Raw genomic sequence first — 22,751 nt, forward strand, 5'->3', positions numbered from 1 at the left:
AGTGGCATTGCCCTGAAGCAGATGGGAGGTTTCTACCGTTGGGGTGTAGGGCCGAAATGTAGTTGCTAATTTGTCTTTGGCCAAGAACGAATGTGGAAGGAGGTTGTTTGCGCCCTGTATTGTCTTCCTAATTTTTCCTTGGTGGTGGTAGGTACGCAGGATCCTAAAGATGATTCTTGTGAGAATCTGGAAGTCATTGTACTCCCTGGACGTCATATTGGCCGTTCTCTATTCTTTCCTTCTTTTCTTAGATTCCAAATCTATGGAAAGGATAGAGTAAATATTGTGGGTTAAAGACTGATCAAATAGGAGCTTGTGATTAGAACAGAGAAAACGAGCGATTCAATCAATCAAACCCCGGTTCAGAATAAGTCCCCCGTTTCTCCAGGCACTGGCTGGGAATCGGTTAAGTAAAGCCACCGGACCTCCCCATGTCGCTCGACGGCTTCATGGTTATACAGAGATCCAAGGAAGGGCACGGGCCATAGATAGCGTGTCGGCTCTTATCTTAGCGTGGAATCATGATTGAATCAGAAATGTGTAAAGGTACAGTAGACAGAGTAATTTAAGTTTGAAAGACAGAGACACGGAGGAGGGTAGCTGTGGTCACGGCGGATGCCCCCTCTTGCCGCTTTGGCCGTATCTGTTTATGGCCCGTTTCCTTTCTTTATCCCCACATAGGGCTCGACCGGATAGGGGCTGAAAGAAAGGTCAGAACGAAAAAGTGGGGAGAGAATGTGGTTTGGGTTTAGGCGAGGAGCCCGAATGGTTTAGTAGTTGTATTTTAAGGGAAAGATGGTTAATGTATTTTATAGAATTTGGAGTTAAGCCCCTGCTTCCAGCTGGTAAGGTTGAGGGGTCAGATTAAAAGGTGAGATCATAGGTCAGTTGATGCACACTCACAAGAAGGAAGCGCATGGATAATGTACTTATGTTTAGGCATTTAACCCCAATGGGTTAAGTTTAGGGGTCAGATTAAAAGTTAAAACAATAGGCCTGCTGATGCTTATTGAAAGGAATGAGAAGTATGGACCTAGTGTATTTAGGAACCTAATAAAGTTAGAGATCAGATTAAAGGTCAGGTAATAGGCCTATTGATGTCACTAAAAATAATGGGATTAATACAAGAGGGATAAAATAGAATAAAATAGAATAAAGAATTATTTAAAAAAATAATGATCCGAAAATTATGTTCATTTGCATGTTGTGGCTTTCATCATCAGCAACTGGAGTGGTTTGCAAAATTACTGTAGCAGTCAGCCATCCATTAGTGGTCTCCTGTCTCCATCTAGTGGCGGCAGAGGGTAGTGCGAGTATCCTTTTCTCACATGGTTTGTTTACTAACTTTAGAGGTTCATACATTTTAAACAGCCAACAGGAAACTGTGTTTGGAGTTCAGAGCAGAAGATTTGAAGGGGAAAAAATAAAGATGACGAAAATAAATGTATTGATTTTTTTTTTTAAACAAACAATAAATTGATTTTCTGTATTATTTTAGGTCCTTTAATAAAGGAACACACTAGTAGTTTGTGATTGGACAGAGAAGAGTCTGCTTATTGTCCCGAGTCAGTGGTGAGGACCAATCAGAGCAGAGGAAGCTCCACCAGATGGAGCTGATGCAGGATTTCACTGCTGCACCTTGACTCAGGTGTTGTACTTCAGTTCAGCTTTTAGTTACTTTAGTTCACTTCATTACCTGCTACTTTATTCTTCTACCATTCTACATCTTAGAAGCAAGTATTCTACTTTTTCTGAAGTACATGTATGTGATAACTTACGTAAAGAACATGTTGTGTAAACGTTTCAGATCTAGATTAATAACACTAAATATAATCACCAAATTGTCCTGCCTTAACTATATATTCAAATATGATTCCTTGGTAAAAATCACGAGGCACAATGTACTGTATATGACCTTTATTTAAAAAAGAAAAAGCTCCTCCTTTACCAGCTGTTACATTAAAGTGAACAGACTTATTATTATTACATAATGTGAAACATATTATCATGAACTGGTGCAGAATGAGTACTTTTGCACTTTAAGTATATTTTGATGTTTAAACTTGTACTTTAGTGAAGTGTTGAATAGAGGACCTGAAACAGATTATTATCACACTGTGGTTTCACTAATGTTTCTGAAACTAAAGATCTGAGTCCTTCGTCCTCCTCTGTGAGAAACCAGAAACCAGCTGCAGTTCCTCAGAGTGACCACTGGAGGTCCTCCTCCTCCTCCTCCTCCTCCTCCTCCTCCCCCTCCTCCTCCTCCTCCTCCTCCTCCTCCTCCTCTTCCTCCTCCTCCAACACCTTTAGCTTTTATTTTTGGCCCATATTTGAGCTTCCCGACTGAATTGAACACACCTTTTCTTTTCGTTTGTTGACGTGTTTGGACTTGAGTTATTTTATTTTACAGCAAAGACTAAGAAACAAAATGGCTTCCGTCCTGCTCAGCTGGTGTTTAACACAGAACACCTGAAGAGAAGACTACAACAGAGAAAGAGTCCCTCACAGTTTCATCAGAAACTAAAACCTTAATGTGCTCTGTGAAAACAGAAAACTTAGAAATATGTTAAAAGACTGTCAGCAAAAGTAGTGAAACAGTTCCCGTTGAATGACAGTTTATAGAATATATTCTAATGCCATCAGACACAGATATTGGCTGTAAGTACATGTTGTAACTTTACAGTCTAGTACAAGTACACTTCTTCATTATCAGGACACATGTAACAAGGTGAGAATACTGCATTAAGACGTTTGAGTTTCACTGTTTAGACTTTAGATCAGAGTTCCTGAGGGGGGGCCAGGAGGGCGTGTTGATCGACCAATGAAACGCAGCCAGAGTCTCTCAGGTGTTTCAGGAGCAAAGGCCCAGGTGAGCTCTCTGATGGCTGCTGGGTCCTAGTGCCCTACCGTTGCATCCCCCTCCACATCAGTAGCCCTCCTGACAGACTGACCCCCATCAGCCTGAACTCCTCTTCCTCCTCACAGGGAACTTTTTCCTGTGTGTGTGTGTGTGTGTGTGTGTGTGTGTGTGTGTGTGTGTGTGTGTGTGTGTGTGTGTGTGTCCTCACCTCACTTTTTACAGTTAGCAGTCAGACTGGTTGGACTGAGTCTCAGTATGTGCTGCGTTCACAGGATCAAATGTATTTGTGAATATAATTATTGGGAAGGGATCTTTAACAGAGTTTCCTGGAAAAAAATGGAAAAACTTCTGTCAATATCTTTCTAACTTAACCAACTAGGAAGACACTCATCCCGCCCCGTAACGCTAGTCTTATGAATGAAGACTCTGAGAGGGCATTAAAGCCTGTCTCTACGACCTCTACCTGTTATCCCAATGATATTTCAAAACCTATAGCCCTTTCTCAATTCTCTCCTCGACTCCTATCCTTGCGTCTTAGTCCCGCCCACAGGAGATGCGAGCGGAGGAGTGGAGGAGGGGAACCGAGGACAAACACCATGTAAACACCAGTCTTTAGTACATGAGAAGTTTATTATGTTACTGCCAACGTTAGGCAGAGGTTAAGATCTGTACAGTGGTTCCACTTCATGGGGGAGCAGACGTGTCCCCTATCCTTTTCTGTAGTTCTGGCCAGAGAGATTTTATTTGTATTCAGAGTCCAGTATGTGTTCGTCTACCTGGCTCAGGGTGTGAGCTCTCATTCACACAGCAGCACTGGTTATGGGCTGCACTGTTTCGACTATATTCTATTTTATTTACTTGTACTGTTGTATCTGTGTTATTGTGTTGCTCTGATGGGGGAGCCTGTGACCTCAGATCTTCGTTGTCATAACTACACGGTAGCTATGCACACGTGACAATGAAAGCCTTGAATCTTGAATCTGCGCTAACCACTGAGCCACAAACTGGTTTCTGTCTCTTTCTGAAAGCAGCAGACAGAAAAGCTTTGTACACGACTGAGTGGCCAAAACACAACACATCTTTATTTTGAATGTATTTTATTATAATGATTGGTTTTTAAATAATATTTTGTAAAGTTTTTATGTAATGTTTTATCATATTTATTTATATTTTTGTCTTTTACAATTTAAAACGAAAAAAACCCACTTTAATATTTGTTTGAAAGTCTTTCTATTTAAATGTATTTAATTTGTATTTGTATCACTGTCTTGTTTTATTTATCTTTAATTGTTTTAATTTGAGTGTTTATTGTTATTTTTTATTTTTGTATTATTATTTCTTACTATTATAATTGTGATTATTTTTGTATAGTATTTCTATTTCCTTTTTATTATTATTAATATTATTATAATTATTATTATTACAATTTTTATTTATTCGTCATACGGTTAAACTAAATCTCTCTCGCCAAAAAAAACTGCAAACACAACAGAAAGACGTGTTGTTGTTCAAACTAAGTGAAAGCTCAGAGAGCGCTCCAGAGGTTTTCTTTTCTTTAAATCTTATTTATTTTTCTGTATTTCCATGTGTTTGATTTCTATCTGTATTTGTGTGTGAAGTGATGTTTGTTGCACTTTCCTGAATCACAGTGAAGATATTGAATCTGAAGCAAAAGCATATTTTCAGAATCAGAATTCCTTTATTTGTCCCGAAAAGTGGAAATCTACATTATTACATCAAAAGATGTATAGTGCAGATAAAGTGAAAAGAGTAGACTGTATATTCAAATATAACAAAGCAGGAAGACATTATTAATAATAAAGAAGAACAATAAGTAAAAACACATAACAAGTACACCACGGTTAAAAACAAATAGATGGAAATATATTTTTTAAACAACGTTGGTCTAACATCAGCTGTGATCCTGAACAGACTGAACTCTCTGGGCAGCAGGGAGGAAGTCTCTGGAACAGGAGGAGACTCTTCCTCCTACAGAGGAACCAGAGACGCTGAGGAACCAGACCAGAACCTAAACCCAGCATAGAGAGGTTCAGTGAATGTGGTTCTGATGGTGTGGAGGTGGATCAGTGTGTCAGAGGAGACTCTGTAGAAGGAGAGAGAGCCAGCAGGATGATCCAGATACACTGCTACTCTACCAGAGGAGGAGGAGGAGGAGGAGGAGGAGGAGGAGGAGGAGGAGGAGGAGGAGGAGGAGGAGGAGGAGGGGGAGGTGTGTGTTACTGTGTTATTGTGATAGACAGAGTAATGACCATTAGAGCAGATCAGACTCCAGGACTGATCATTCCATCCAAACACACAGTCATCACTCTCTCCTCTCCTCCTGATTCCTCTGTAAGTCACTGATATATAAACCCCTCTTCTCCACTCGACCTCCCAGTAACAGAGACCAGTCAGAGCTTCTCTACACATCAGCTGACACCAGTAATCAAACCTCTCTGGATGATCAGGATATGGCTGCTTCTCCTCCACACGTGTCACCTTCCTGTTGTCCTCAGACAGTTTGAGGTTCCTGTGTGCTGTGTTTGTGTCGAGTGAGAGTTCACAGGAATCTGAGGAGAGGAACAGCAGCAGTTATTCATCTATCAGCTGTTCATTTATTGACACTTTGATGATGAAGGTTACATTTCAAGATGGTGGCTGCTTTGTTTTCATGAATCAAATTAAACCACACTCACACTTCCTCAGACCGGGTCTCAACCATCGGACTCCAGCAGGCTCCATCCTGAAAGAAGGGGCGGGGGGTCAGAGCAGCATGGAGACATGGACATTACATCACTCTCAAACTCAGAGCTTTGTTATTCTCCACAGATGAAGCTTCATGTTCACGATATCATTTTAGATCAGTCGATAAATAAAGCTCATTAACTTCAATTATTATTTCTCAGAGAATAAGATGTAAGAGTTGATCAGTGTTCAGTTAGTGTTCCCTCAGCATCTGCTAGCAGCAGTCAATGAGTGTTTCTCTTACCTGGAATCTGAAGAGGAAAATCAATGAACTTTATTTAAAAGCATCTTTCATGCAACGCACTTTGGGTTTGCTTTGAGCAATGAAAGGTGCTTTGACCATACCATTTATTATTATTATTATGATGATGAATTCACAGGACATCTGATAGTTCATCATTGTGTTTAAAAGAGGGAGGGGCCATTTAGTGCTTTAAAAATAGGAGAAGCACTTCAGAATCAATTCAGATACAGGAGCCAGTGCAGATGGTGTCCATCAGGAGTGGGATGATCTCTGCTGTGTTTAGGTTGTTGGATGGATTTTGACTCTATTGCCAAAATGATAAAAGCAGTTTTTGGTCAGCAAATTAAAATGAGCATTAAAATGGAGATCAGAATCTAAAATGATAAAGATGTATTTCTTGTTGTCGTGTCTTCTCTGTAAACACAGAGCTGCTGCCTGAGTCTTATCCCGTGTCTTTAGTTCCCTTCAATGTTTTTGTCTTGGCATACACACAGTGGAGGAAATACGTATTTGATCCCTGCAGACTTTGTAAGTTCACCAACAAAGAAAGGACCAGTCTGTCATTTGAATGGTAGGTTTATATAAACAGTGAGAGAAAGAATATCAAAAAGGAAATCCAGAAATGTACATTATATAAAAGATACAAATGTATTTGCATTTAACTGAGTGAAATAAGTATTTGATCCCCTTGCAGAACATGTGTTAGGACTTGGTGGAGAAACCCTTGTTGGACACACAGAGGTCACACAGAGGTCAGACGCTTCTTGTAGTTGGTCTCCAGGTCTGTGCACATCTCAGGAAGGATGTTGGTCCACTCCTCTCTGAAGATCCAAATCCTTCAGGTGTTGAGGCTGATGCTTGGCATCTGGAAGCTTCAGCTCCCTCCACACATTTTCTATGGGATTAAGGTCCAGAGACTGGCTAGGACCCTCCATCACCTGAAGGTGCTTCTTCTTTAGCCTCTCCTGTGTTGCCTTGGCCGTATGTTCAGGGTCCTTGTCCTGCTGGAAGACCCCTCCATGACCCATGGTCAGTGTCCTGGCTGAGGGAAGGAGGCTATCCACCAAGATCTCACGGGACATGTCCCCGTCCATCCTCTCCTCGATGCAGGGAAGTCCTCCTGTCCCCTCAGCAGAGAAACAGCCCAAAGCAGAATGTCTCCACCTCCATGCCTGACGGATGGTGTTCTGGGGTTATAGTCAGCATCTCTCTTCCTCCAAACACGGCGTGTCGAGTTGAAGCCAAAGATCAACATTTTAGTCTCATCTGACCTCATCCGCTTCTCCCAAGCCTTCTCTGAATCATTCAGATGTTCGTTGTCAAACTTCAGACGGCCTCTCGTGTTCTTCTTGAGCAGGGGCCCTTCAGGCACTGCAGGATTTGATCAACTATGGTGTAGTGTGTTAACAATAGGTTTCTTGGTGACTGTGGTCCCAGCTGCCTTGAGATCATTAACAAGTTCCTCCTGTGTAGTTCTTGGCTGATCCCTCACCTTTCTCATGATCATCAATACCCCACGGGGCCAGATCCTGTGTGGAGCCCAGACCGAGGGCCATTGATGCTCATTTTGTGTTTCTTCCATTTAGAAACACACACATTATTCTTCTGAATAATGGCACCAAGAGTTGTCTCCTTCTCACCAAGCTGCTTTCCGGTGGTCTTGTAGCCGATCCCAGCCTGGTGCAGGTCTACAGTCTCACCCTGAGGTCCTTAGACAGCTCTACAGTCTCGCCCATGGTGGAGAGATTGGAATCTGATTGATTGATTCTGTGGACAGGTGTCTTTTATACAGGTAACAAGTTGATTAGGAGTACTTTTTTAAAGGAAGATGAATTATTTGTCTGTGGGAGCCAGAATCCTTGTTTGTTGCAAAGGGATCAAATACTTATTTCACTCAGTTCAATGGAAATACATTTTCATCTTTTATATAATGTCAATTTCTGGATTTTCTTTTTGATATTCTTGCTCTCAATGTTTATATAAACCTACCATTACAATGATAGACTGTTGATGTATTGTGTGGGCAAACTTAAAAAATCTGCAGGGGATCAAATACTTATTTCCTTCACTGTATATGTTTATAATACCTGAGAGTGTCCAGTCTCCAGAGAGGATCCTCCAGTCCAGCAGACAGCAGCTTCTCTCCTGAGTCTCCTGGATGATTGCAGCTCAGGTCCAGCTCTCTCAGATGGGAGGGGTTGGATCTCAGAGCTGAAGCCAGAGAAACACAGCCTTCCTCTGAGACCAGACAGCATGACAGACTGAACACACACACACACACACACACACACACACACACACACACACACACACACACACACACACACACACACACACACACACACACACACACACACACACACACACACACACACACACACACACACACACAGACACACACACACACACACACAAACACACACAAGTTCAAACAAGAGTGAGTCAAAAAACAATAACACATGTTATTGAAGCAGATGCAACAAAAGGTTATGAGTGTATCCATCATTAATGTACATCGCAATTTAACTGGCTATAAGTTTAACATGTTGATGAATCCTGACCTGAGAGTCTCCAGAGCACAGTGAGGACTCTCCAGTCCAGCAGACAGCAGCTTCACTCCTGAATCCTGCAGGTCGTTGTTACTCAGGTCCAGCTCTCTCAGACTAGAGGACTGGGAGCTGAGGACTGAGGACAGAGCTGCACAGCTTCTCTCTGACAGGTTACAGACACTCAGTCTGAAGAGAAAATAATAAACAACAACATAAAATCAATAACTTCAGGGTGTTCTTTTTCATTAATGACTGCCTTATCGCGTATTATTCCTTATTCAAAATGTGCAACTCAATACTGCTTCATATCTGTGATGCCAATGTTCATGATGTCTCTTCTCCACGATGGCATTAATCAGTAACAGGATGAGTGTTTTACATCAACTGTATTTTATTAATGTTTAATACAAAAGAAGACTTTGCGTTTGGTTACCTGACTGATTTAAAAATAGGAAGAGAAAGAAGGAGATTGTAAATAAGCAGAGAGAGAGAGAGAGAGACAATCATTTAAGATAAAATAAGAAATCTGACCTGAGAGTCTCCAGAGCACAGTGAGGACTCTCCAGTCCAGCAGACAGCAGCTTCACTCCTGAATCCTGCAGGTCGTTGTTACTCAGGTCCAGCTCTCTCAGACTAGAGGACTGGGAGCTGAGGACTGAGGACAGAGCTGCACAGCTTCTCTCTGACAGGTTACAGCCACTCAGTCTGAAGGGACAACAATTTAAATTAAAAGTTCAGCATTTACTCCTTTTTACAAATTCAAAAACAAAATATTAAGACCCTATAATCATAAATACGAGGAATCCTACATTATTTGAACTGATGGCAAAGATTTAGCATACATGGTGGATTGAAAGCCAATGTTAAAAATGTGTCAAAAGTAGAAAGGGAGAAGAGTGTGTAGATTTGCACCTGAACACAACAGCAAAGAATAATTTAACTGGTTTAAAAATAGTTCATTTACTATAGTAAGTTAAATACATCCAAAAAAGGAAACTCAACATATCAATGTATCCTGACCTGAGAGTCTCCAGAGTACAGTGAGGACTCTCCAGTCCAGAAGACAGCAGCTTCACTCCTGAATCCTGCAGGTCGTTGTTACTCAGGTCCAGATCTCTCAGACTAGAGGACTGGGAGCTGAGGACTGAGGACAGAGCTGCACAGCTTCTCTCTGACAGCTTACAGCCACTCAGTCTGAAGAGACAACAAAATAAATGGAAGCAAATGTTAAAGTGGACTTTGTTTTTATATAACATGCTTTCCTGGGCAAAACAGAAAAACTGTAAAGTATATTATGTTACATAGGGTCTGAAAATTGACGATCACAACTGGGTTGAAAAATAACTTGAGTACAGTGAACTTAGAAAACTCATCCAGTAATCATACATGTTATTTCAGCTTAGGCTTTTACTGAAGCAACTAACAAACACTTCAATACAATGTCTAGAAAATAATTTGAGGTCAAGTATCTTTCCCAAGGACACTTTGACATGTTAACCTCAGGGAGAGGGGATCGAATCAATAACCCTCCCCTTGGTTATCGCCTATTTCCCTTCTGGGCAACAGCAGCCCAATATATCAATACATATTCAAAAGGAAGCTCAACATGTTGATGAATCCTGACCTGAGAGTCTCCAGAGTACAGAGAGGACTCTCCAGTCCAGCAGACAGCAGCTTCACTCCTGAATCCTGCAGGTCGTTGTTACTCAGGTCCAGATCTCTCAGACTAGAGGACTGGGAGCTGAGGACTGAGGACAGAGCTGCACAGCTTCTCTCTGAAAGCTTACAGCCACTCAGTCTGATAAAGAAAGTACAAACAATATTTTAAAAAGATGAGCATAATATTTACTTTACATTTCATTTAGCTGACGCTTTTATCCAAAGCGACTTACAATTACAGGGACATTCTCCCTGGAGAAACTAAGGACTAAGTGCCTTACTCAAAGGCACACGAGTGGTGGTGTTCCTGGCGGGAATTGAACTCACAACGTTCCTATCTTCATCCCACTTCACTATCCATTAGACCAGTGGTTCCCAACCTTTTTTGTCTTGTGTACCCCCTCAGCCTTTTGTCATACCATGAGTACCCCCTCACTCATACGTGCTGATGATCCTTCACAAGTAGAACGTAACTGATTATTGAATGAAAATAACTTTATTTCATCTCCTTAATTTGAACATCTAATTCTCAGGCATTTTCTTAATTTTAACTTAAATCACTCAATAAAAATGAATATGTTTCCTTGAAAATAAATAATGTAATCAAATAAATACATATGAAATCAAAATAATCAACTTATCTTTGCTATATATCTTGTAACATTTAGTCTTAAACCTGGAGCCCCTTTGAATAAGTCCCCTTTAAACAGGCAATTAACTTTAATTCGGGAACAAAACACTTCGCAAAATAATATCCAGAATCAGTATAGGCCTAGCAGTTTCTTTTCACCAGTCATGTGAGCTTTAATGAGACACTTGAGCTTGCTTGTCTTTCATAAGCTTTGATAGTTCTGGAGGCAGTGTGGAAACAGCTGTGACCAGGCTGGTCTCCACATCCAGTCTGTTCCTCTGCTTGGTTTTGATGTGTGTTAAAGCTGAGAAGGTCACCTCACACAAATAAGTAGAACCAAACGGCAAAAGTTCAATCAGTGCATGTTTTCACAGTTCAGGATATTCCTTCTCCACATCACACCAAAACTCAGTCAATGACTTCTCAGCATATGCCATCTTCAGACCACGGTCAGATGATAATTCACATGAGAGCATCACAGACCGTGGAGGTTTTTAAAAAAGGCCTCAAAACCCACCTCTTCAATAGAGCCTTTCCCTAGACCTTTTATTTATTTATTATCACCCTTTTATCTTATTTTATTCTTTTTACTTATTTATTTTTATTTATTGCTTTTTATTCTTTTTACGATGTTAGTACTTCGGGATTTGAATGCAAATATGAAGTGCTTTATAAATTAAAGCCATTATTATTATTATTATAATTCCATCAGAGGCTCCTGCAGCATTGCTGGAAGGCTGTTGCTGCTCTCACTCACAATGAATGGGTTCCTCACCCAATCCAGTCTTTCTGACTTATTTTCAATGTCCTGAAAATAATGGCTGAAATCAGTGCAGAGTTTGGACAGGTGTGCTTGCACCAGTTTGACCACTGGACCCCTGGCAACAGCAGTTGTGGCAAGATGGGCATTGAGTAGTGGGAAAGAGCTCACGTCTCCCCATACTTGTCAACCCTCCCGATTTTCGCGGGAGACTCCCGATTTCATTACTCTCTCCCGGTTTCCTCCCGGGGTCATATTTCTCCCGCATTTCTCCCGATTTCTGACAAAATCAGATTTACACACGACAGTTTCCACTCGGACTTTAATACAGCTCCAGCAGTGTTTGGTTTCCATGGTATAACGTCTCTTTAGTAGCGCGCGCAACTCAAAGTCTGAGTGGGTGAGGCAGATATTCACAGAAAAACAGAACAAGAATCGACAACTGCTCTACTCTCTGCTCACTCCTTTCCTGCCCACACATATGCTCCATCAAGGACGTCGCTACAGGCCGCAAGGCAGTGCACTTACAACTACAAGAAGCATGTTAATGTTAATCTAACAGCTCCGGCGATCCACTCCACTAGCACCCCCCCCATTTTGCATTTTGAAATGCTCCCGATTTCTGAGGTCTAACGGTTTGCAAGTATGCCGTCTCCCTCATCACATTTCCTCTCCCATAGTTTGAGCTTTTTTGTGAATCCTTGAACTTTGTCATACAATTTCAGGATATGTGACTCCTTGCCCTGAAGTGATAGGTTGAGCTCGTTGAGTTTGGTAAACACATCAGCAAGATATGCCAGGCGCGCCACCCACTTGTCATCCTCAAGCTGCACAGCAAGAGGATGCAGATGCTCCGTCAATAACAAAAAAACTTCATTGCGAAGTTCATAAAGTCTCAGTAACATTTTCCCACGAGACAGCCAGCGCACGTCTGTGTGAAGCAATAGCTGATCGTGCTCTGTGCCGTTCTCATGACAAAGAGTTTCAAACAGCCTGTGATTCAATGGCCGAGATTGGATGAAGTTTATCCTCTTCACAGCATCATCCATAACAGCACTTAAATCAGGGCTCATCCTCTTGCTAGCTAGTGCTTCACGATGAATAATACAATGCATCCATTTAATGTCGGGATTTACCTTTCTTACGTGCCCAAAAAGTCCCTTTACACGCCCCGTCAGCGCAGCTGCTCCATCAGTACAGATGTGGCTGCAGGTTTTCCACTGCAGATGATGTTCTCTGAAGAAGCTGTCGATAACCTGGAACAATTCTTCCCCAGTTGTCTTTCCTGGCAGCGTTTTGCAAAATAAAATATGCTCGTTTATGTCCGACGCATCTTTGTAACGCACGAAGGACAGGAGCTGCGCTTCTCCACTCACGTCTGTAATTTCATCCAGCTGCAAAGCGAACTGACCGGCTAGTTTCATTTTGTTCACCACTTGTCCAATTATATTAACAGACATATCATTGATCCGACGGGATACGGTGTTATTCAACAGGGGAACTTTCTTGAGTGCTTCGGCTGCTTTCTTGTCTATCATAATTTCGGCCAACGCAGTCGCTGCAGAGAGAATGAGCTCCTCAACAATAGAGTGAGGTTTTTTTTATTTAGCCACAAGCAGGGACACGGCGTAAGATGCCTCGAGTGCTTTCATTGACACATTCGTGGCTTTCATCATTACTGTCTGGCTCGACTTAAAAATTCCGACAGCTTTCGTCTGTAAAATTCTTCACTTTTATCGACACTTCCCGAATGTTTGGTGCTCTGGTGTCTCTGTAAATGCGCTGGCTTCATCGCACTATTAGCCAGGACTTCACCGCAAAAGAAGCACTGAGGCTGCGGTGGGTCCGCAGAAGTAGAAATGAATCCAAATAATATATATGTTTCACTGTACTGCCTTGGTTTCAGTTTGGCCTCTTTCTTACGTTTCTCTGCGGGCTCCTCCTGGCCTGAATCCAGAGCAAGCGGACGTTTCAGCCATTTATCCATAGTGCAGACCTACCAGTTTTTTTCTGGCTGCAGGTAAGCAGCTGTTTTCATTGTGGGATTTTGGCGCGGTTGTGAAACAGACTATTGTCTCCCTAGGGAAACTAATCACGCAATATCATTTTTGACGGGATTATTATTATTTTTACTTGTCACCTTGGAATTCCACGTACCCCCTGCAGTTCCCTCGCGTACCACTAGGGTTACGCGTACCCCCGGTTGGGAAACACTGCATTAGACCACCACTACTTCATGATATGAATGTTTCTGTACTCACAGAGCCTTCCTGGAGGCTTTGACCACTGGCAGCAGCCTCAGAAGAGCCTCCTCTGAAGCAGAGTATTTCTTCAGGTCAAACACGTCCAGATCTTCTCCTGATGACAGTAAGATGAAGACCAGAGCTGACCACTGAGCAGGAGACAGATTATCTGTGGAGAGACTTCCTGAACTCAGGGACTGTTGGATCTGCTCCACTAGAGAACCATCATTCAGTTCATTCAGACAGTGGAACAGGTTGATGCTTCTCTCTGGAGACAGATCCTCATCCATCTTCTTCTTGATGTACTGGATTGTTTCCTGATTGGTCTCTGAGCTACTTCCTGTTTCTGTCAGCAGACCACGTAGGAGTTTCTGATTGGTCTCCAGTGAAAGACCCAGGAGGAAGCGGAGGAACAAGTCCAGGTGTCCGTTTGGACTCTGTATGGCCTGGTCCACAGCACTCTGGTAGAGATGTGTTAGTTCAGGTTTGGCTCTGAAAACTTTAGGCCACCTGGAGTTTGTTGGTTCTTCTGACAGCAGGTTGATGCGAGAATTGATACATTTTCGATGGACATGAAGAGCAGCCAGAAACTCCTGAACGCTCAGATGGACGAAGCAGAACACCTGGTCCCTCTGGTACAGTCCTCTCTCCTCTCTAAAGACCTGTGTGAACACTCCTGAGTACACTGAGGCTGCTCTGATATCGATGCCACACTCTGTCAGGTCGGACTCATAGAAGATCAGGTTGCCTTTCTGCAGCTGCTCAAAAGCCAGTTTCCCCAGAGCCTTCATCATCTTCCTGCTCTCTGGACTCCAGTGTGGATCTGTCTCAGCTCCTCCATCATACTTGATGTTCTTCACTTTGGACTGAACCACCAGGAAGTGGATGTACATCTCAGTCAGGGTCTTGGGCAGCTCTCCTCCCTCTCTGGTTTTCAACACCTCCTCCAGAACTGAAGCAGAGATCCAGCAGAAGACTGGGATGTGGCACATGATGTGGAGGCTTCGTGAGGTCTTGATGTGGGAGATGATGGTGCCGGCCTGCTCCTGATCTCTGAATCTCTTCCTGAAGTACTCCTCCTTCTGTGGGTCAGTGAACCCTCGGACCTCTGTCACCATGTCCACACACTCAGGAGGGATCTGATTGGCTGCTGCAGGTCGTGTGGTTATCCAGAGGCGAGCAGAGGGAAGCAGCTTCCCCCTGATGAGGTTTGTCAGCAGCACATCCACTGAGGTGGACTCTGTGACATCAGTCAGGATCTCAGTGTTGAGGAAGTCCAGAGGAAGTCGACTCTCATCCAGACCGTCAAAGATGAACACAACCGGGAACTGATCAAACCTGCAGATTCCTGCGTCTCTGGTTTCAGAGAAGAAGTGATGAACAAGTTCCACCAAGCTGTACTTGTTCTCTCTCACCACATTCAGCTCTCTGAAGGTGAATGGAAATATGAACAGGATGTCCTGGTTGGCTTTGCCTTCAGCCCAGTCCAGAGTGAACTTCTGTGTTAAGACTGTTTTCCCAATGCCAGCCACGCCCTTTGTCAGCACTGCTCTGATTGGTGCATCTCTTCCAGGTGAGGCTTTAAAGAGGTCTTCTTGTCTGATGGTTGTTTCTGGTCTGTCTGGTTTCCTGGATGCTGTTTCAATCTGTCTGACCTCATGTTCATCATTGACCTCTGCAGACCCCCCCTCTGTGATGTAGAGGTCTGTGTAGATCTGGTTCAGAAGGGTTGGGTTTCCTGCTTTAGCAATGCCCTCAAACACACACTGGAACCTCTCCTTCAGGTTAGACTTAAGTTCACGCTGACACACTCCAGAACGACTTCCTGAATGAACACACAACAAATCAGATCAATGAGTCAGATACATCCTTAAAGAATGAGGATCTGAATATACTTTGTTCCATCTCTTGAGACTTTAGTCAACATTTATCCAGCTTGTTAAATCTCTATAGAAACCCTCTTACTGCTCTGCAGACGGTCAGCCAGCTCCTCCTGCTCCATGCTCCTCAGGAAGTGCAGTGTGATGTTCAGAAATGCCTCTCTGCTGCTCCTCCTCTGCTCTTCATCCTCACCGTCCAACACCTCCTCATCCTCCCTCTGACTCTCTAAGCATTCTGGGTAATCTGAACTCAGAGCCTCCTGGATCTTCTTCAGCTCGTTCTTCACAAAAGTGATGATGTTGTCCTCCAGCAGCTGGAACAGAATACATGAACAACACAATCAAACTAAAGTCACCAAACATCAGATCCATGTTGGACAGACTGACCATCCACTGATCTACAAAGTGCATCATGGAGTTGACTGTGAGCAGAACAGATGTGAAGTAGCTGTAGTTCATGTACAGACCATAAATGTGGAGTCCAGCTGTGTCTGATGCTGCTGGGCAGACTGACCTCTGGGAACCTCTGAGCTCTGCTGGTCCTCTCTGTGAGGAATCATGAAGAAACAACTCACATTATCTCTGATATGCTTCAGTGGTGCTGGAAATGTGGATCAGGTGCATGTGTGAGCAACAGGAGAAAGGTTAGATCACTGGATTTGTCTGGGCTTCGCACGGAGTACCAACTTTAGCAGCTGTAGAAGTTATTGCCAATTTTTATTTTAAACTAAAACCTCCAAATAACATTTTATAGACACATGAATTGGTACAAAGGTTAAAGGGCAGTGATATCACTCATCCTTGACTATCAGCAACACTAAATACTAAGAAGGGCCACGCACCAAAATGAAAGTAATCAGTGACTGTAATCTTTGATTAAGGTTTAACAATTATATTTAATTTGATCAAGAGCTCTTTAATTGTTCAATAGAGCACCAGGTGAAGAGCAAAACACCACACAGCAATTACACATTTTAGAAATGAGAAGCAAAAACTGCTGCAAATACAGGGAAACATTGACCTCCGACTGACGAGGAGCAATGGGAAACACTCAGGTATGTATTCACACAGAGCTGATCATAAGCTGGAGTAGACGTCCACACAGTTGAGTTTCCCTCCCTTTGGACGCAAGCTGCAGGATTACAAAACTCCAGCTTTACTTAAGAAGGAAAGAAATGTAACTCAGATGAGAAACACTGAAGGTAAACATGACCCTTATTTCTTTATTTAAAGAAACCTTCATCAGATTCAGAAACAGGTTTATTGCCAAGTTGGTGTTTATGGTGCTTAAAGCTTTCAAACCTGATACGCCTTATAAATGATCAAAGCTGCTTTTATTAGAAAGGAACCAGAGAAGTGTCTCACCAAGAAAATTCAACAGAGCCACACTTTCTTAGCTGGGTCAATACAACCTGAAAGCAGAGCAGCAGGTACCATGAAGGGGGTTATCAACTTTCAATCCTCACCTTTGACCAACAGAGTGTCGTCCATCTTTGAAGTGCATAGGTGTCCCCATAGACCAGTCACTCTTCATGGACACACAGCTGGGTTCAGGTTCCTCCAGCCTCCTCCTGAAACATGAGAAACAAACAGTTAGGAATCTGGACCGTCACAATGGTCCTAAATACTATTCATATTAGAATGTGTTTAATAAACAGGGGCCATGCTTATAAATACATGAATCTCAAAGAAGGGATGAGTTATGCCAGATTAAGATCATTTCTATCTGCAGTCCTTAGACAGGTACGCACATAATGGTCATCGAACACTTAAAACATCTCCTAGTCTCCATCACACTAACACTTAGTCAGATCAGAGCTCAGAGCACCATATAACAACATGATAATACTTTATTATCAGATCAAGTCTGACATGCTTCTGGCATCACAGCAGCTCCTTTAGTAACGTCAACGAGGACAAACATCAAGACAAGAAACAAGGAAACAGATATTTACCATAACAACACAGTCACTGAAAGGCCCAGTGAAGTGTGCACCTGTGCATGATCTGTTATGCTAATACGTATAGTAATGACCAAAATTGTCCATTGGAACCCAAATCAAAAAATGTTGGAATAGCAACAAATTTGACGAGTTTTGAATTTTCCGGGGAAATCTGCAGTCGACCTTTGCCTTCGTGGGCGTGGCTTGCGATCTACTGCGTGACGTCACGAGATGGACGCCGCTGCACTGTTTACATTCACCACCGTTCGTTTTTTCTCTTTTTCAAAGTCGAATTTCTCAACGTTGAGCTAGTATTTTCCTGGAAAGTGTGTCGGAGTCGACTGGAAGTGATTGCCAATCGAGAAAACCTGACAATGGAGGCGACAGTGAAGAAAGAGGGATGAAAAACACAGGGGAAACGATGCATTGCCGCTGGCTGTAGTAATGTCAAGTCTGCCGAAGTGGCGATGTTTCTGTTCCCAAAAGATGAAGGTGAGCCTGGCTGGTGTCATTGTTTCGGAGATTCTTTGATTGATCATGATAAATAAAGGCCACTGGTCGATTCGAGAGAGAGAGAAAGAGAGACTGAGAGAGTTACAGGGTTGTTGTTAGCATCTGGTGCTAGCTCGGAGCTAACGGAGATTAGCTGTTTCAACAATAAGGAGAGGGAGAGTGCTCTCCTGTGGGACTGAGAGAGATAACGTCAGCTCAGGGAGGTAAACTGTAGCCTAAGTTATCTCAGTGGGTTTGGTCATCTATGTAAACAAATATTTCCATCTATGTAATATTAGTTGTATAAAATAGGTTAAGAAATCATTCCAATGTTTTTTGATTATTGAAATATATGTTTCATATGAGTGTTGAGAGCTGTATCCGTAAATCTCTTAATGTTGCCCTCAAAGTGCACCAGATTGATCACTTTCCTCATCTATCCGAAAAGCTGTCCAAATCAATCATTTCTCTCACACTAGTATCACTTTCCAGAGTCTCCGCCATGTTTACAATCGCAACTGGGTACATCTTGTGACGTCACAGCCACTATCGTCTGCAACTTCCGTTAGGCTCAGACGGCAAAAATTAATAATTCATTAATTCATTAATTATGAATTATTAAAAATTATTTTAGCCATGAACAGGCACAATGATATGTAAGGAATGAAACTGCCATTTCATTTTGCTGCAAAAATATGCACTTCACTGGGCCTTGAAGACACCATGTTCATCTGACCTGGGATTTCACTCATTACATAATCATGGTTGGGGTCAGAGATAATGTGGTTGGCCAGCCTCTAAAGGTTTGATGGTAGGATGATTCAGAGAGGCTCTCAAATGTTGACCTACGACCTTTGAGCAGATTCTCTGATAGACTGGTGGAGCAGTTTTGATTTTAAAGAGGTGGACCTGTACCGTGTATTATTACAGTACTGCAAAATACTCTAAAATCACAGATGTAAAAAATAAAACTTTATCTACTCTCTACTCTATTATTTGTTTTGTCTTTTTCAGATTCTATGTGGTCTTTCTAGAAGAGAAGGGTCTGTCAGGACACCCACGTATTTATAAGAAAGTACCTGCGTGATTTTCTCAGTAAGTGTTACAACAGGGACAGATATATTTACCCTGTTTCATCAGAATACTTGAGAATATATTGATTTGGTGAGCCTGTCCGAACTCTAGTCCGGAGCTGTTTGATTGGATCTCAGCAGGTTTGGTTATCTCCTGCCACCTTTTTCTTTTTCAGTATTCTCTATTTTACTGATCTGCAGTAGAACACCAATATATGAGCCACAAAGACAGAGAAGACGGCACATACAAGAGGGTACTGTGGTGAATGAAGTCATGTATTTATTTGACTACCCAATGCTCTCTCATTGCCTCCCATTTATTCCTAATGTGATACCTGCTCATTCTACAGCATTTAGGTCTGAAACTCTACCATAATGATGGAAAACCACTTTAGTTTGTGGACAAATTGAACTATATTTATTGTTTAAACAGTGCTTTAAATATTTTACCTGCTATGGTATTGAAGGCTTCTTTTATTGAACCTCTCTGACACGTTACACTCTGGCTTCAGGCTGAACACACCTTGGTAGTCCCTCCCTCAGCTTCAATAAGAGGTCTCTGTTCTTCAGTAACAACAAGTTTTCTACTGCTGCTGATATAATGAAGTCACATGACGTCCACTTACTCTGTCTCTGAAGGGCGGCCTTTAAAATATAAAGGTTCATCTCTAGACTGGTCACTCTTTATGGACACACAGCTGGGTCCAGGTCCAGGTCCAGGTCCAGGTCCAGGTCCAGGTCCAGGTCCAGGTCCAGGTCCAGGTCCAGGTCCAGGTCCAGGTCCATGTCCAGGTCCATGCTGCTGCTCTGGGCTTCAACACAACACACACACAGAGTGTGAATAATGCCTGCTGAGCTCTGGAGGAGAGGACAGTCAGAGGTCTTCATCTCACCTCTGAGCTTTGGTGAGGCGTTCAGGGTCCCCACTCAGAGCGGGTTCAGTGTCCTCAGAGGGATTCATAGCAGAGCTCACACCTTCACACACACACAACCACCTGCTGGAGAACCACACATTATCTCATCAGGACACAGAGCTCTCACACCTCCAAACTAAAACACTCATGAGACAGTTTCCATGTTGTTGGCTCTGTGAGCTGCAGCGTCTTAAAGACCCTCTCAATGCTCTGTGGTCTTCAGGACGGTTTGAAGACTTCAGGAACATCCTTCATGTGGATTATTCTTGGCCTTTCTGTGCAGATCACTTCTATTGGACGGACTCTGAAGAGCTCAGCAAGCCTTCAAATCTTCCTCTGTTTTAGAGGTTCATACATTTTAAACAGCCAACAGGAAACTGTGTTTGGAGTTCAGAGCAGAAGATTTGGAGGGTAAAAAATAAAGATGACGAAAATAAATGTATTGATTTTTTCTTTTTCAAACGAACAATAAATTGATGTTATGTATTATTTTAGGTCCTTTAATAAAGGAGCACACTAGTAGTTTGTGATTGGACAGAGAAGAGTCTGCTTATTGTCCTGAGTCAGTGGTGAGGACCAATCAGAGCAGAGGAAGCTCCACCAGATGGAGCTGATGCAGGATTTCACTGCTGCACCTTGACTCAGGTGTTGTACTTCAGTTCAGCTTTTAGGTACTTTAGTTCACTTCATTACCTGCTACTTTATTCTTCTACCATTCTACATCTTAGAAGCAAGTATTCTACTTTTTCTGCAGTACATTTAAGCATAGCCGTGGGAACATGTTTCAAATGGGGGGTGCTGTGGGGATGACACCAGGGCCGGTTTTGACCAATTTGCTGCCCTATTGGCAAGATTTTAGCTGGCAATGAAAAACCTCTACAAAAGACACTACAAACAGAGAAACATATTGACATGGTGGATAGCTTATATAAAAAGGCTTCAAATGTATACTATTTAGTATTGCATGAACATTGAACATGTTTTAACTGGGGGGTGGACTTCACATCCTCTAGGGGGGTCCGGGGGTACCCCCCCGGGAAGATTGTTTTTAACATTTAAAGTAAAATGCTTCAATCTGGTGCACTTTGAGTGCCCAATTACTAGAGACTGATCTAGGGGATACAACTCTAAACACCCATATGAAAAAGATCGGTTTGCATTTTAATAATCAAATAAGTATGTGAACATAACCGATAACCTACCATAGCCAATAACAAATAAATGTAGGCTAACTTATTTTATTTTTGTGGTTCATTTATATCTCATCAGTTAACATTTATTTATTTATGCATATTTTTAAATCTCTCCAGTTTTAAACGATATTTTTGGTTTACTGTCCTATAGTATACATTGGAATGATTTCAAACCTGTTTTTATTTATCCTAATAATTATAAAGGAGTGCCTTGGAAATATGTTTTTACATAAATTGTGATCAAAACGTTTGAGACCCACTGAGATAATTTAGACTAAAGTGAACTATCTAAACACTCAGAGTGCTTTACCTCACTGAGCCTCTCAGTCTGACAGGACAGAACTCTCCCTCCACATTATTGTAGAAAGAGCTTCTTATATCCGTTAGCAGAAGCTAACAACATTCCCCGCCGGTACAGGTGCACCCCCTCTCTCTATCTATCTCTCTCTCACGCTGGCTGTGAGCTGCGGGCGCCTGATAAGCCAACATCCCCCATTTTCATCACTTAAAGCGCCCATCGTACGGGGCAAATGGAAAATGTAACCGGGGTGAAAAGGGTGTTATCTTTACTTAATTATGAATGTTGTTACGTCAAGGCTGAAAATTCATTTTATTTTATTTATTATATTTGTATTTAATCTTGTGGAAGTGCAGATCCCCTGTCCTCCACCAGGGGGTGATGCAGCACCCTCAGCACCCCTACTTCCCACGCCCCTGCATTTAAGTGATAACTTACATTAAGAACATGTTGTGTAAACGTTTCAGATCTAGATTAATAACACTAAATATAATCACCAAATTGTCCTGCCTTAACTATATATTAAAATATGATTCCTTGGTGAAAATCACGAGGCACAATGTACTGTATATGACCTTTATTTAAAAAAGAAAAAGCTCCTCCTTTACCAGCTGTTACATTAAAGTGAACAGACGGATTCATTCATTATTATTATTAAATAATGTGAAACATATTATTATGAACTGGTGCAGAATGAGTACTTTTGCACTTTAAGTATATTTTGATGTTTAAACTTGTACTTTAGTGAAGTGTTGAATAGAGGAACTGAAACAGATTATTATCACACTGTGGTTTCACTAATGTTTCTGAAACTAAAGATCTGAGTCCTTCGTCCTCCTCTGTGAGAAACAAGAAACCAGCTGCAGTTCCTCAGAGTGACCACTGGAGGTCCTCCTCCTCCTCCTCCTCCTCCTCCTCCTCCTCCTCCTCCTCCTCCTCCCCCTCCTCCAACACCTTTAGCTTTTATTTTTGGCCCATATTTGAGCTTCCCGACTGAATTGAACACACCTTTTCTTTTCGTTTGTTGACGTGTTTGGACTTGAGTTATTTTTTTTTACAGTAAAGACTAAGAAACAAAATGGCTTCCGTCCTGCTCAGCTGGTGTTTAACACAGAACACCTGAAGAGAAGACTACAACAGAGAAAGAGTCTCTCACAGTTTCATCAGAAACTAAACCTTAATGTGCTCTGTGAAAACAGAAAACTTAGAAATATGTTAAAAGTCTGTCAGCAAAAGTAGTGAAACAGTTCCCGTTGAATGACAGTTT

The 22,751-nt window shown here is 42.2% G+C and overlaps 1 protein-coding gene and 1 pseudogene across 2 annotated transcripts in view; both read right to left on the reverse strand.

The window, feature by feature from the left end:
* The window catches only part of LOC307044213 (uncharacterized protein), a 305,770-nt gene that overhangs the window by 60,274 nt on the left and 222,745 nt on the right, over positions 1-22,751 (reverse strand). The gene's annotated exons all lie outside the window — the stretch shown is intronic.
* Positions 607-20,040, reverse strand: LOC307042894 (annotated as a pseudogene). Its single transcript, XR_013810688.1, has 14 exons — positions 19,973-20,040; positions 17,038-17,142; positions 16,039-16,117; positions 15,657-15,885; positions 13,710-15,516; positions 11,464-11,566; positions 10,023-10,171; positions 9,419-9,592; positions 8,930-9,103; positions 8,411-8,584; positions 7,937-8,110; positions 5,557-5,603; positions 4,772-5,430; positions 607-699 (listed from the first exon to the last, which is right to left on the reverse strand). The product of XR_013810688.1 is annotated as an uncharacterized misc_RNA (transcript).

The sequence above is a fragment of the Notothenia rossii genome, assembly GCF_949606895.1.
Source record: "Notothenia rossii genome assembly, chromosome: 6".
NCBI classification, from domain to species: Eukaryota; Metazoa; Chordata; class Actinopteri; order Perciformes; family Nototheniidae; genus Notothenia; species Notothenia rossii.